We start from the raw sequence: 15,662 nt of genomic DNA, 5'->3' as shown, positions 1-15,662 counted from the left end.
ATTGAGTGGGCTCAATTTGCATCACATGAGATAATTGGATTACGTGACACGTTTTTTCTAATTGTCTAATGCGATATTCAAAATGACAATACACTGTTTATGCAGTATTTACCACACAAGTAAAACACTGCATAAATTGACTCTAAAGTTAGTGCACAAAACTAAATAAATTTGAATAAGTTGTGGTCTAGCCAGGTATTATTCAAGGAATCAATTAGCGCTTCTTGTTAAGGATCTGGCACCTGTAAGTGTCCTTAAAAGAGAAGGGCTTTTTTTTTCCCCATTTATACTTGGCTAGGTGGATGCAGCATTGATTCCCCGTTGGCTGTAGGGATGAGAACTTAACGCTCACATGATCGCTGAGTTCTCTGCGCTCTGAGCAGAGGGCGGGACTGTCAGTCACCACTGTCTGCTCTGGCCTCCCCCAGCGCTCACTGGAGGGGAAGTGAGCGGCTGGAGCAGGCTCTCAGCAATTTGCAGACTGTGGGGTGGATCCTGCCTTTTGAAGTTGGGATCTTTCCCTGGCCTGGCTGCGTGACGTCAGCCAACAGCAGACTTCAGTCCGCTGTCAGCTGAAATGGATCACAGAAGGGCAGAGCTAACTGCACTCCTGTGATCCACAGGAAAAGTACAATCCAAAAAAGTTTTGGCTGTGCTCCTTTTAACAATTAGTAACTGTCATGGTTGTTAAGGAGCAGGCTGACACTGCATCCTTAACCATGCCTCATCTGTCAGGTGAAAAAAAAAAACACAGTATCCGAGCATGCAGCCCAACAGGCCAGGAAAGGGGGGGGGGGGGAATGAGCAAGCGCCCCCTCCTGAACCCTACCAGGCCACATGCCCTCAACATGTGAGGGGTGCTTTGTGGTAGTGGGGCCTCTTCCCCCACAACCCCAGCCCAGTGGTTGTTGTGGGGCAGGGGAAGACTTATCAGAATTTGGAAGCCCCCTTTAACAAATGGGTCCCCAGTTCCTTGTTCCCCCCTCTTTGTGAATGAGTATGGGGTACATAGTGCACAGGAGCCAGTTTTGGACAAGTCCTTAAAAAAAAAAAAAAAAAATTCCCCCGGTGTAGCTCCATCAATTATGATGAATGCTGCTCCACTGACCCACATTAAAAAAAAAAAAAAAAAGTGACATAACTGGGTGACCCCAACCCCTTAGTTTATTTAGCAGCAGGAGTCAATATCTGGTACAGACCCCCTTAACCATCGGGCCAGGGTTGTGGGGAAGAGGCCCTTGTTCTCATCAACAGTACCCTCTGCATGTTGAGGGCATGTGGCTTGGTATGGTTCAGTAGGGAGGAGGCACTTTCTTGCCCCCCCTCTTTCCTGACCTGCCTAGCTGCATGCTCAGATAAGAGTCTGGTATGGATTTGGGGGGGGGGGGGGGGGGTCTATATGGCTTTTTTTTTTCGTAATTTTGGCATGGGGTCAACCTTTAAAATCCATACCAGACCTGAAGGGTCTGATGGGGGGGGGGGTATGCTGTGTTTTTGTTTTTTCCTTAATTTTTAAATGCCAGCAATTGTTTTGTTTACGTTTATACTGTCAGAATGACATCGTGGTTTAGGATCGTGACAGTTACTGGTCATTAAGGAGTGGATGGCTGCTGGCATCCTTGACAACCACCTATTCACTACTTTTTAACCTCTCCACGCCAGCCGCCCACAAATGTGCGGCCTCCCTGCGTCTGGGCCTAGAGGCCGAGCAGCTGCACATTTGTGTGCAATTAAGAAAAACATATGTGCTGGGAGCACGCGCCCTGCACGTTTCCAGTACTAACAGATAGGTCCCGATCTTCTCTTTCAATCGGGACCTTTCCTGATCATGTGCCGGCCAATCACAGCGTTCACATGACCCTAAAACCCCACTTCCCGGCTTCTGAAACCCTTAAAGGGTCGGGAGGCGCAGGCGCCAAGGGGTTAAGCACGCTACCATCGGCATTCAAGTACTGCAAGCTTTCATTAATAAAATACCGCATCACTTCATAAAAAAAGTTCATGCTGTATTTTAATAGCATTTTTTTGGTGAATTGCAAAAAACAAAAGTTTAGGAAAATGCTAATCGTATTTTACCACAGTTCTTAAAGCAGTAGATACTGCTTAGTGAATTGAGCCCAATGTCTGTTTAATAAGTCTCTTGACCGTCAGCAGTGATGTCACAGGAGGAAAGGTAAGGTTCCAAAATCTCCTTCCTCAGGTATTCCACCGCCTCAAAGCGTAGAGCAACTCAATGGTCTACCCAGGCTTAATCAGTAAGCCAAATTTCAGCCCTCCTTTTTAGTACAAGGAGGGCAAGGAACACAAAACACAACAATTCTACCCCAAAGTTTTCTCAATGAAAGATTGCCCTCACTCCTAACATGTATCAGACCTGTGCCTTTTTTAATATGTGGTTTCAAATGGACTTCACACTCAGATACTGATGACGGTCTACAAAAACTTGGTGTTGTGCTACCTAGTGAACATGGCACAGTCATGCATACCGACTGTGGATATCTCCCTTCCACAGTTCAACTATGGATCAGAAGGGTTAAAGATATCAGGGAACTGGAAAGTCTCACAAGCTCAATTAAAGACATACTAAATTCTACTGGATAGAGTTTACTTGTATTGATGAATACAAATTACTCTTGTCAGCCTGATGGAGTCGGTGTGGCGGCTGTGCCGGGGTGGGTCGTTGGGTTCTGTGAGCTTCCTTTTAACAGTCAACCAGTGAACGCAGCTGGGGTCTCTCTCTGGCTTGCCGGTGTATGTCCCTCCCCCTACCTTTCCTTGATTTCCTCCCTTCTCCCCCCCTTTGTTTTTCTTTTACTTTGTGTGACTTACTGTACATACTTGTCCCCTCTGATCATTGTACAGGGGTGGTTGGGTCCTTCTAGCAACCATATGACACTACCCACAATGGGTGATTGCAGCACCTTTTTATTGAGACACACCCCTGACCTCAATGGTATATTCTGCTATGATGACGCATTTTCTTTAATTAATTTGATTGCTTTTAAGGCCTCATCTGCAGCCTTACAATTCAACTGAATTCCTACTGCCGTCTGGAGCCTCTCAGCTTATTTTAGCAGCTTGTATGTACTTTTAACAGTTCTATATGAACTGGTTTTTCTGATGAACTTTTTTATGATTTTCTCTTTTTATAGTTTCTTCTGTGAATATTTATTTTATTTATTCATGTCAGTCCCTAACCCTCAAGGCGCATACAACCTAAGGTATGTATTGGAAAACTTATAAACAATGCACACAAAAAAAAAAAGGTATTTGATCTCTTCGAGACATAAAATACCTAAACAGGTACCTCATAGTTTCAAAGCTTATTATAGAATCCCTCAGTTATTCCCTGTCTAAGAAATACGTGGCATTCATTAAAATCCAAGATGCCTGTCTGCAGATTCTCATTTACCCACCTCAAGCATTTTCTGCTCCTCGCAGTAGGAGACACTGTTATTTGGCCTTTCCACTACACCCAGAGCATTCAAAAAGGTACTTGCTCCCTTTCTTGCACTCCTTAAGGAGCCATCTATCTAGAAGGCCTTCTGGAGGACTCCTCTCCATCCAGCTATCAGAAAAAGTCCACAGGACTATTCAGATACTTGGGGCTTCCGCTTGGACAACTTTCAAATGTCCACTCTCAAACCTGCTCTTTTACTTGACCTATGTCTAGAATGAGACCAAAGTACAGACAAAGTACCATGTATGTCTTCAAAAAAAAAAAAACCAAACTGATCTTAAGCCCTAATCACAAGATGGAAGAAAGAGCAAAGTGTTCCTCTGTGAGATTCTCTGAAAGTTCTGGGCCTCATGGTGGCCTCATTTAAGCTTGTTTCATTTTACCAGTTCCATTCAAGTCTGATCAAATTCATCTTGTTGGCATGAAAAAACATGCCCCTTCTCTCAACCTGCCTATGCTCCTATCCATCCAAGCAAGGAACTCCCTAGCGTGATGGATTTTTAATGAAGCTTTGGCAATGGGAAAGTTGTTTCTATAATACCAATGGAAAGTTACAACAACAGATGCCAATCATCTTTCGAGCTGAGGAGTGATCCAATCTTACAGTTTAGCGAACATGGTCACTAGAGGAAGCCAAGCTCCAGCAACAGCTTGGAGCTCAACAATCAAATTGGCTGTGCACCACTTGACCCCCATCTTCAAGGTGCAATTGGACAATGCTATGGCTGTGGCCAATTTAAATCAGCAAGGGAGCACCAAGAGTCATGAAGCTTTGAAGGAAGCAAGCCTAAACAGTTTGTAGACAGAGAAACACTGTCCAGCCATCGCTGCTGTCCACATTCCAAGAATGGACAATTGGAAAGTGGATTACCTTAGTCTTCACTGACTGCACCAAGGGGAATGGGCCCTTCTATTCAACATCTTCAACCTGTTGTGTCATATAAGGGACTCCTCTAGCACTGGCATTGGATTCTATGATAATACCATGGACTGCATTAAAGTTAATCTATTCTTTTCCCTCAATGCAAATTGTGCTTTGACTACTCCATACAAGAGAAGAAAGTGATTCTCATTGCACCAAACTGACCCAGAAAGCACACCAAAATACTTGGACTTCTAGGAGATGATTCATGGATGATTCCAAACAAGTTAGACTTGCTTTCTGAAGATCCCCTGTTACATCCCTCTTCTCAGTCACTGGTTTTAATGCCATAACTATTGAAGCCTAGGTCTTGAGAGACAGAAGGATCTCGGAGTCTGTAATTCGCACATTGCTAGAAGCAAGGAAAGGCACTTCCTGAAAGATCTATGATCTTACCTGGATATCAGTATTTGGTGTGAACACAGACACTTCAAGCCCAAAAATTGCTCTGTCCATCACAGTTGGACCTTCCTATTCTCAAGACTTGAGCAGAACTTGACCTTAAGTACTCTTAAGGGACAGGTTTTGATCTTGTCCATTGTTTTCCAAAAATGTCTGGCTTTGCTTTCCTATGTAAAGACCTTCATTCAAGGTATTTCTTGGATCAAACTACCCTTACAACACCCTATGTTTCCCTGGGACCTTTGGTTCTCTCTGCCCTGCAGAAACCAACTCCTTAGGAACTCTCTTTTGGATGACCTCTCCTGCCAGGTAGCCTTCTTATTGGCTATCATGTCTGTCAGATGTGTCTGAGTTAGTGGCTATCTTTTAAGGAGTCATTCCTCATTCTTCACAAATGCAAAGTCCCAAGACCCACCTTTTCTCCCAAAGTGGTGCCAGCCTTCCACCAGTGAAGACATAGTCCTTCCTTTCTTGTGCCCTACTCCAAAATAGATATCCACTGCCTGGCCATGGTGATAGCCATTAGAATCTACCTCAAAGCTACAGCTTCCATCAGGAATACAGATTCTCCGGTATATCCTCAGGACCTCGCAAGACATCCTGGCTCAAGATCCATCTTTTGCTAGGTGAATAAGGCAACTAATCTCAAGGTTTATACCCTAAAGGACAAAGCACCACCTGCACTAACACATGCACACTTTACCAGATACGTAGGGGTTTCCTTTGCATTCTGCCATCAAGTCTCTGTTGCCAGGCTTTGCAAGGCCGCAAGGTACTTGCAGCAGCTTCTTGCAGAGTTAAGTCTGCTGGCACAGTTATGTTGACCTGCTGTTGCCCACCCTGTTTATTCCTTTCTTGGGGATTTCCAGGGCTCTGTGAATATTAAGCTTGTGTCCTGTACAGTACAAATGAGAGAAACAAAATTTTGACTTACCTGTAAATTCTATTTCTTGGAGTACAGTATAGGGCAGGAGCCACTTGCCCCTCAGTTTTGTAGCAAGAAATGCAGTTTAACACAGGAACAGAGGACTCACCGAGGGCATTAGGGTTTCAGGGGGATGTCCAGGGTTTGTTTCTTCAAAAGCTTTGCCAGTGTCTAATTACTTGAAGGTGCCAGCCTATAATCCAGTATCTACAAATATCAAGCCTGTGTCTTGTATTGTACTCCAAAATATGGAATTTACAGGTAAATCAAAATTTCATTTTTTTTTGTATTTGTGAAAACGACTAATGTGATAAACCCCCAAGATGTTTGAAGTCCAACCAGGGTGCCAACTATAGCTTCCTCTCTAGAGACAGAGGAGTTCAGCATAGCAGCTAAGGGACACAGGAAGTTGTATGCTGTTGGCCATCACATACAGGAGGCTTGGACATTGGCATACAAGGATTGTAGCCTAGCCCAAGATAACCCCTCTGACATCCAGCATGTCTGCTATTTTTTTTTTTTTTTGCTAGTGTCCTAGATTAGGAGGGTGGACAGCTTTGCCGAGTAAAGTCTAATCATTTTTCTAGCTTTTTATTGACTTTTTATATTCTGCTGCTTGGGCTATCTCCATGGCACTCTCTGAATTGGGTAATCTTCTTCAGCCTGACAATTGGAGTTGGTTAGGGCACTTCTTGTGGAGTTTTCCATACATCAAGTACTGGTAAAAGTTAGCTGTGGAGTGCTTTCAACGTCCAGAGCCATGACGGTGCCTCAGCGCTTACACTGTCTCTGAAGCATTTCTTTGTGGATAGGCTGTTCAGGCTGGGCAGCAGGAACTACCTCATAATTTGAACTGTTGAGTGCCTTCAAATTTCCTGCTATTGTGGAATATCTAGAGGATGACCTGCTGAGGGAATAGTTGGCAGGAGGTGGAGTAAACATTGTGGAAAAAGCTGGGAGGCAGAGTAAATGTTCTGGAGGAAGCTGGGAGGTGGAGTAAACACTGTGGAGAAAGCTGGGAGGCGGAGTAACATTCTGGTGGAAGCAGGGTGGCTGAGTAAACATTCTGGAGGAAGCTGGGAGGTGGAGTAAACATTTTAGAAGAAGCTAGCACCTGTTCTAGGGAGCAGCATCTCCCTGACCATCCAAATCTTGCTCTCTGATTCGGTTGGATCTCGTCTTGAATCTTCAGTGCTGGAATCAACTCCCCACTTGGAATATATCCGTGTCTCATTCTATACACAGCTCAAGCCAGACTTTTCTGTCCCCAGGAGCAACCTAAAAAGGGAATCGACCAACTTTGCTTCTGTATGATATTTCTGTGGCTGATGGTAGCCTCAAGGTAGTCCCATTGGCCCAGTTTCACTCCAGACCCTTACATCATAACATACTGTCATGGAGGGACGAGTCAGTTCAGTACATGTTACGTTCAGGCTGTTGGAATTTATCTTGCAGCCACTGCTTCATTCAGAAGACTGACTTTGTCACTGCTGAGAATTAACCTTTTTCTTGTTCTATTTCCTAGCAGCTGCGACAGACCATTATTCAAGCTTATGGTCTTTAGGATTGCATGCCACCTTATCCTTCAAGGCAAACTCCACTAGAATTGTAAGTGCCTTTTGAGCTACAGGTAGTCCCCAGTTTTGAACTTGATTGTGGGCCTGTTAGCATTTTGTTTCCTGTTGCCCGCTGCTCAGTTGGATTGCTTTTTGACATCCTGACCGTATGTGTCGCTCAACGTATGAGAGAGAAAATAGGATTTTTATAATCCTGTATTAGGATGAGTACTCGGATACATTGGCAGTATTGCTGCTGCTTCCAGGAGGTTGGACACTGGCACTAAAAATCTGTAATGACAGCCTGGTATAACCCCTCCCACTCCCTTTGTTTTTTTTTTGCTAATGTCACAAACTTCACTCTTACAAATACATTCACTTAAAAAAAAAAATATAGACACAAATAAAATAATTGGCCAGGAGAAATTAAATAATTAAAAAACCTTCCCAGTGCTCTGCCCCCCAAATTCCCATATATTGAAGTGGAATCTAGAATCGAGGCATAAATAAACTATCTTCCATATACTAGGTATTAGATGAATCCAAGGTCTGTTATCCATTCCAGTTATCATAAGTTTTTTTACACTGAGTTTGTAACCATCATTTATACTCTTCATAGAAATGTTCCATGCTGGGGAAAAAAAAAAAAAAAATCTGTATATTGCTGTATAGAACTGAAGATCCAGGCCCAACTTGGACCCTGTCTGTATTCGGTGTGTACATATTGAAGCTTCTCAATAAAAATGTTTGCACAAGAAAACAAGATCTAAATACACACAAGGCTGGGCTCAATCCTGTACATGTTCCTTCCAGAATATTTCACCATTGAAATGTGTCCCCTATGAGTATTCCTATACTTCATGAGTTCAACAGTATCAACAACTAACACAATTGGTGTAAGTGGATTCATATATTTTCATAACGCGTGCAACTTGCTTTGAAGGAGTTAAAGCTGCATATACAGTATATAATCTGCTGATTTCAGTATCCACAAAGCATTTCGTCACATCCGGGACTTAGTCATAAGGACACCCCTTATGACTAAGTCCCGGATGTGACGAAATGCATTAAGGGAAGTGCTGTCGGATGCACAGGAGAGGAACCGGAAGTAGCGTATCGGCCATTTTGGATATTGGAATTTCACATGTCAAACAATCTTGGAGGCTGCTCGGCGACCCTAGAGCATGAGTACTATAAGTACTTCCTTAAAAGCCATGATGACATCGTAAGGAGTATTATTCAGGCTTGGAAGAAATTCGTGGGAGCGTGATACTTCTTTCCTCAGTATTGATAAGGCATTTTGACGCACTATCACAAATTTTCCTTTGGGAGCTAATAGGAGGGCTCGATATTAAAGGATCTGAAAATTTGCATTATTGGAATGACTTTAATTTTGGACACGAGTGACATAACTTTCTATTATAATATTTTTATATTTTTTGGATACATACATTTTTTTTTTGGATCCATTTATTACATGTATTTAAATTATTGGTTTTCATTATATGAAAATTTGTTCCACAATTTTAGGGATATTTATTTAACATATTGGAGTTATAGTAAGTACCATTCTCCTGGCAACTGCCAAACCCAAACACGTCCATTGGATTTCCAGACAGAGAAGTGTGATTGGTCACTCCAGAGAACATGTCTCCACTGTTCTAGAGTCCAGTGGTGGCGTGTTTTATACCACTGCATCCGATGCTTTGCATTGGGTGATGTAAGGCTTGGATGCAGCTGCTCGGCCATGGAAACCCATTTCATGAAGCTCTCTATACACTGTTGTGCTAATCTGAAGGCCACATGAAGTTTGGAGGTCTTTAGCTATTGACTGGTGACTTCTGTACACTGCACTTCAGCAAGCGCTGACCCTGCTCTGTCATTTTACGTAGCCTACCACTTCGTGGCTGAGTTGCTGCTGTTCCCAGTTTCTTCCACTTTGTCATAATGCCATTAACTACCACGCTTGAATTCACTGAGCTCCTGAGAGCGACCCATTCTTTCACAAATGTTTGTAGAAGCAGTCTGCATGCCTAGGTGCTTGATTTTATACACCTGTGACCATGGAGGTGATTGGAACACCTGAATCCAATGATTTGAAGGGCTTTCCCAGTACTTTTTGCAATATAGTGTAGATTCATTACATACAGAGTGATATATTTCAAGCATTTCTTTTCATTTTGATTATGGCTTACAGCTAGTGAAAACCCAGTATCTCAGAAAATTTGAATATTACATAAGACCAATAAAAAAAGGATTTTTAATGCAGAAATGTTGGCTGAAAAGTATGTCCATGTACAGTATAGTATGCACTCAATCTTTGGTCGGGGCTCCTTTTGCATGAATTCCTGCATTGGTGCAGCGCAGCATGGAGGCGATCAGCCTGTGGCACTGCTGAGGTGTTATGGAAGCCCAGGTTGCTTTGATAGTGGCCTTCAGCTTGTCTGCATTGTTTGATCGGGTGTCTCTCATCTTCCTCTTGACAATGCCCCACAGATTCTCTATGGAGTTTAGCTCAGGCGAGTTTACTGGCCAATCAAGCACAGTGATACCATGATCATTAAACCAGGTATTGGTACTTTTGGCATCGTGGGCAGGTGCCAAGTCCTGCTGGAAAATGAAATCAGCATCTCCATCTGGTAGAGGGCTGCACTGACCATAGACTTGATAAAACACAGACCAGTGGTCATTAAATGGTGGACCACGGTCCAGAACCGGACCAAGGGATAGTCCTGTCTGGACCGCAGCCACGCCACTGCTGGGTACCCTCCCTTGGGCCCAGGCCTGGACTGGCCATAGGGCACACAGCATTTACCTGGTGGGCCGGAGCCTCCGGGGTTAAGATGACCGGGCCGCACAGCGGCAGGTAAGCGGCGACCACGGTCTGGACAGGGCTAATACAGACCGCGGCCGCCGCTCACCTCCAACTGTGCAGCTATTCCTGAAGCAGAGCTGACAGGAGGAGCGGCAGTGACGGCTCTAGATGACAAGCAGGAAGTGCAGCTGACACAGGGACACATTCTCGTCAACTGAGGGGACAATGGCAGCCTCTCTTCTTCACCCACTGGCACACTGTGACAACTCTGTAGCGCTGGTGGATGGGGCTGCCTCTTTGCTGGACGAGCTGTCTCCGCTGGATGGCTGTCTCTTTGCTGGATGGGCTGTCTCTTTCCTGAACGAGCTGTCTCTTTGTTGGATGGGCTGTCTGTTTGCTGGGTGGGCTGTCTCTTTTCTGGACTGGGCTGTCCAGCAAAGAGACATCCTGTCTTTGCTATATATGTGCTGTGTTGTTAGGGGCGCTGTGTTGTGTTAGGGGTGCTGTGGTGTGTTAAGGGGCACTGTGTTTTTTGTTAGGGGCTCTGTGTTGTTAGGAGATGCTGTGTTTTGTTAAGGGGCACTGTGATGTAAAGGGGGGCAGTGATGTGAAGGGAAAGAGGACACTGCGGGACTTCTTTAAAGAGAGGACTACAGTGTGAAAGGTACACTAAAGATCCTAATGTACCGGGGGACTGTGATGTGTTCTATCGCTAATGAAATTTAGACCTCTGCTGGAAGGAAATTTTGCTGACTGGACCTCCTGAAAATTTTAATTCAAGACCCTTGTACTAGACCAACACCAGCAGATGACATGGCACCCAAATCATCACTGACTGTGGAACCTTCACACTGGACCTCATGCAATTTGGAATATGTGCCTCTCCACTGTTTCTCCAGGCTCTGGAACCTTGATTTCCAAATGAAATACAAAATTTACTTTGGACCACTGAGCAACAGTCCAGTCCTTTTTCTCCATAGCCCAGGTAAGATGCTTCTGATGTCTCTGGTTCAGGCGTGGCTTGACACAAGGAATGCGACAGTTATAGCAACACTTGCCAGCCTGCAAAACAACCAATTTGGCCCTGTCTAACAGTTAGCGTTAAAAACAGAGGGTTTTGTTTGCACAAAAGTGTTGCTGGGAAATCCTTTGTTTGTGATGTGCATTGCCCTTCCATGTGTACCTTACTGCTAAGGGTGGTTATAGGCTGGGATGGTTGCCATTTTTTGTGTAATTAACAGTTGTAGCCCCTGTCCTGGACACATCTGTGTGTGGTGGCTCTTGAAGCACTGACACCAGCCGTAGCCCACTCCTCCCCCAAATTCTTGAATGGTCTTTGCTTCACAAACCTCTCAAGGCTGCGGATATCCCTGTTGCTTGTGCAGCTTTTTCTGCCACATTTGTTCCTTCCACTCAACTTTCCATTAATATGCTTGGATACAGCACTCTGTGAACAGCCAGCTTTTTTAGCAGTGACCTTTAGTGACTTACCCTCCTTGTAGATGGTGTCCATGACTGTCTTTTGGACAACTGTCAAGTCAGCAGTCTGCCCCATGACTGTGTAACCTACTGAACCAAACTGAGAGACCATTTAAAGGCTCAGAAAACCTTTACAGGTGTTTTTGAGTTAATTAGCTGAATAGAGTATGACACCATGGGGTTTATTTACTAAAGCTGGAGAGTCCAAAATCAGACTCCCTTCTGCATAGAAACCAATCAGCTTCTAACCTCAGCTTGTTCAATGAAGCTTTGGCAATGAAACCTGGAAGCTGATTGGTTTCTATGCAGAAGGGAGTCTGATTTTGGACTCTCCAGCTTTAGTAAATAAACCCCCATGAGTCTACAATATTGAACATTTTCACAATATTCTAATTTTCTGAGATACTGAATTTTGGGTTTTCACTACCTGTAAGCCATAATCATCAAAATTAAAAGAAAAATGCTTGAAATATATCACTGTGTGTAATGAATCTGTATAACTTATGAGTTTCACTTTTTGAATTTAATTACTAAAATAAATTAAGTTTTTGTTTATATTCTAATTTATTGAGATGCACCTGTACATACATTTTCATTAAAAAAAAAATTTCCTGCACTATACAACAACCCAAACATTTGGAGTTTTTTTTTAACAAATAACCCTGGAATTGGAAAAAAAATGCTATTGACCACTGAGGGCCATAATGGGAAAACAAAAAGCTCTAAACTGGCTTCAGTGTAACTACCAAAAAATGAGAAAACTGGCAAAAAGGCTAATGTGGAGTAGATGAACCACCAGAGATATGAACAAATGTGTCTAAAAACATCTACAAAATAAAGATTGGTATAAACCTCTCTCATTAGAAAAGACAAGGTTAATTGGGAGTTTGTAGAGATCATGACACATAAAGATTTATACAACCCCAGGGACATCCCATTCCGTCAGGCAAGAAATGTCACACATAAACCACCAGCCAATTAATTTATGATGACCTCAGACCATATGTTATGACCTTTACGTTGTACATGAAGGATACTACAGATTTATTAAAAATACCGAATGGCATCCTCATACCATTGTATGTGTGGCTAGTGGCTGTTGACGTTGAGACCCTATACAGCAATATACACCACAGTGCTGGAAGCCATCAACTTCTTTCTCAAGAAATGTGAACATTCCATGTGGAATTATAATCAGTTTGTTTTACAGTTAATACAACTTATCCAGACATGTAACATCTTTTTTGTTTAAAGCATTTCTCTATTTCCAGATACAGGGTATGGCAGTGGGGGCGCAGTGTGCCCCATCATACCTGTACCTGGGGAGATGGGAATGTATGATCTTTTATGATGACACTAAGTTGAATAGTCTAGGGATCATATTTTTGCTTAGTATCACTATATTGATGACATTTTGATGCTGTGGACAGGTACAAATCAAGAATTGGACTTTTTTTTGGACACACTAAGTATTAATGAATTTATTTTTACACATGCTGCTGGGCTCTGTGGTGCCTTCCAAACCTGAGTGTATTCTGTTAGCCCTGGAGCACATTCCAGGACCAAAGCTGCGGCAGAGTTTCTGGTGTGATCCAGTCTCATAAGACTAACCTTGTGAGGAGACCATGTGACCTAATTGGGCAACCTTACTTTATATCAGTTTACTGCAGAGACAGATTTAATATTGCAGGACTAAGTGATGATGTGCTAAGTTAAAAGAAGTGTCATGTATACATGCTCTGTGCTCTTGAAGGGGCTCTTCTCCAGTTGGTCTTTGCTATCTGCCCACAATGACCTGGTCATCTCCAGTTATTCAAACCTCATCTACTACTACCAGCAGGGGGTTCGTGAATATCCAAGGCTTAGCCTTGCACCAAGTGGTATGTTGTCCCTATCATGCAGCGCAATATGTTAATCCTAGACACAGTGGGAACAGTACCAGAGCCTTCTTCAGTCTTAAGGTGGTTTTGGCCTTTCGCCTCAAACTCAGCCAGAACATCATTCTTCTATCCCTCTGCTCAGGTTCCATTGCATCAAAAGATTTTTCTTTGTTGTCTGAATGTAGTTTGTGCTGTGATTTGTCCATTTCATTCTTTAACATAGATTGACTCTCCCATTGTCATCCTTGATGGTCCCCAACTTCAACCATTTCGTGGTGGCTCCAACAGATTATCATGCAAACTTATGGTCTTATTATCAGGATCCACCCTTTCCTGTTAAGCCACACTCTACTAGATCCATGAGTGCCTCTTGAATTTTTCAGCCTCAGGCATCTGTTTCCTAGATTCCTACTGTTCACATGTTCTCTAAATTCTAATAGGTCAATGTTCAGCTTCGGGTTTTGTTATTGTTGCCCACCCCTCAGTTTGTTTTTAAATCTTGTGTCCTTCAATCAACGTAAAATCCATTTCTTAGATGTTCCTTAGGGCCACAAAAATTCTGCAAAACTACAAAACAGGCATGCTGAGAAGGGGGTGGGGGGAGGTTTACAGCGAGGAACAGAGGTATTTGAACACCCTGCGATTTTGCAAGTTCTCCCACTTTGAAATTATGGAGGGGTCTGAAATTCACATTGTAGGTGTATTCCCACTCTTGAGAGACAGAATTTAAAAAAAACAATTCAGGAAATCATATTGTATGATTTTTAAAGAATTTATTTGTCTTGCACTGCTGAACATTAGTATTAGAACACCTGAGAAAATCAGTGTTAATATTTGGTACAGAAGCCTTTGTTTGCAATTACAGAGGTCAACTGTTTTCTGTAGTTCTTGACCAGATTTGCACACACTGCAACAGGGATTTTGGCCCACTCCGCCACACAGATCTCCTCTAGATCTGTCAGGTTTCGGGGCTGTCGCTGAGCAACACGGAGTTTCAGATCCCTCTAAAGATGTTCTATTGGATTTAGGTCTGGAGACTGGCTAGGCCACTCCAGAACCTTGATATGCTTCTTACGGAGCCACTCCTTGGTTATCCTGGCTGTGTGCTTCGGGTTGTTGTCATGTTGGAAGACCCAGCCATGACCCATCTTCAATGCTCTGACTGAGGGAAGGAGGTTGTTGCTCAAAATCTCACAATAAATGGCCCCATTCATCCTCTTCTTAATACAGTGCAGTTGTCCTGTCCCCTTCGCAGAAAAGCACCCCCAAAGCATGATGTTACCACCCCCATGCTTCACAGTAGGGATGGTGTTCTTGGGATGCAACTCATCCTTCTTTTTCCTCCAAACACGATGAGTGAAGTTTAGACCAAAAAGTTCTACTTTGGTCTCATCTGACCACATGACTTTCTCCCATGCCTCCTCTGGATCATCCAGATGGTCATTGGCAAACTTCAGACAGGCCTGGACATGTGATGACTTGAGCAGGGGAACCTTCCGTGCAATGCATGATTTGACACCATGATGGTGTAGTGTTCTACTGACAGTGACCTTTGAAACTGTGGTCCCAGCTCTCTTCATGTCATTGACCAGCTCCTCCCTTGTAGTTCTGGGCTGATTCCTCACCTTTCTTATCATCAGTGATACCCCACTAGGTGAGATCTTGCATGGAGCCCCAGTCCGAGGGAGACTGACAGTCGTCTTTTAGCCTCTTCCATTTTCTAACAATCGCTCCAACAGTTGATCTATTTTCACCAAGCTGCTTGGCAATTGCCCCGTAGCCCTTTCCAGCCTTGTGGAGGTCCACAATTTTGTCTCTGGTGTCTTTTGACAGCTCTTTAGTCTTGCCCATGGTAGTAGTTGGCATCTGACTGACTGTGGGGTGGACAGGTGTCTTTAAAGAGCTCAGACAGGTGCTACTAAGTTAGATTAATGAGTGAAGTAGAGGTGGACTTTTTAAAGGCACAGTAACATGTCTTTGAGAGCCAGAATTCTTGCTGTTTCTTAGGTGTTCAAATACTTATGTTCAGCAGTGCAAGACAAATAAATTCTTTAAAAAATCATACAATGTGATTTCCTGAATTTTTTTGTTTTTAAATTCTGTCGGAATGCACCTACAATGTGAATTTCAGACCCCTCCATGATTTCTAAGTGGGAGAACGTGCAAAATCGCAGGGTGTTCAAATACTTCTGTTCCTCACTGTATACTGGGCTGGTTATTTTT

The 15,662-nt window shown here is 43.4% G+C and overlaps 1 long non-coding RNA gene across 1 annotated transcript; it reads left to right on the top strand.

Moving 5' to 3' along the window:
* The first annotated feature begins 1,444 nt into the window (after positions 1-1,444).
* LOC149444024 (uncharacterized) lies at positions 1,445-12,114 on the top strand. Its single transcript, XR_016306573.1, has 2 exons — positions 1,445-11,739; positions 11,920-12,114. It is a non-coding gene; the product is annotated as an uncharacterized LOC149444024 (long non-coding RNA).
* The last annotated feature ends 3,548 nt before the right edge of the window (positions 12,115-15,662 follow it).

This window comes from Staurois parvus, unplaced genomic scaffold (genome assembly GCF_062004578.1).
Source record: "Staurois parvus isolate SC_StPar_1 unplaced genomic scaffold, SC_StPar_1.0 ptg000818l, whole genome shotgun sequence".
In the NCBI taxonomy this organism is placed as follows: domain Eukaryota; kingdom Metazoa; phylum Chordata; class Amphibia; order Anura; family Ranidae; genus Staurois; species Staurois parvus.
The sequence above is the reverse complement of the archived record's forward strand: the minus strand, read 5'-3'. Positions and strand labels throughout refer to the sequence as shown.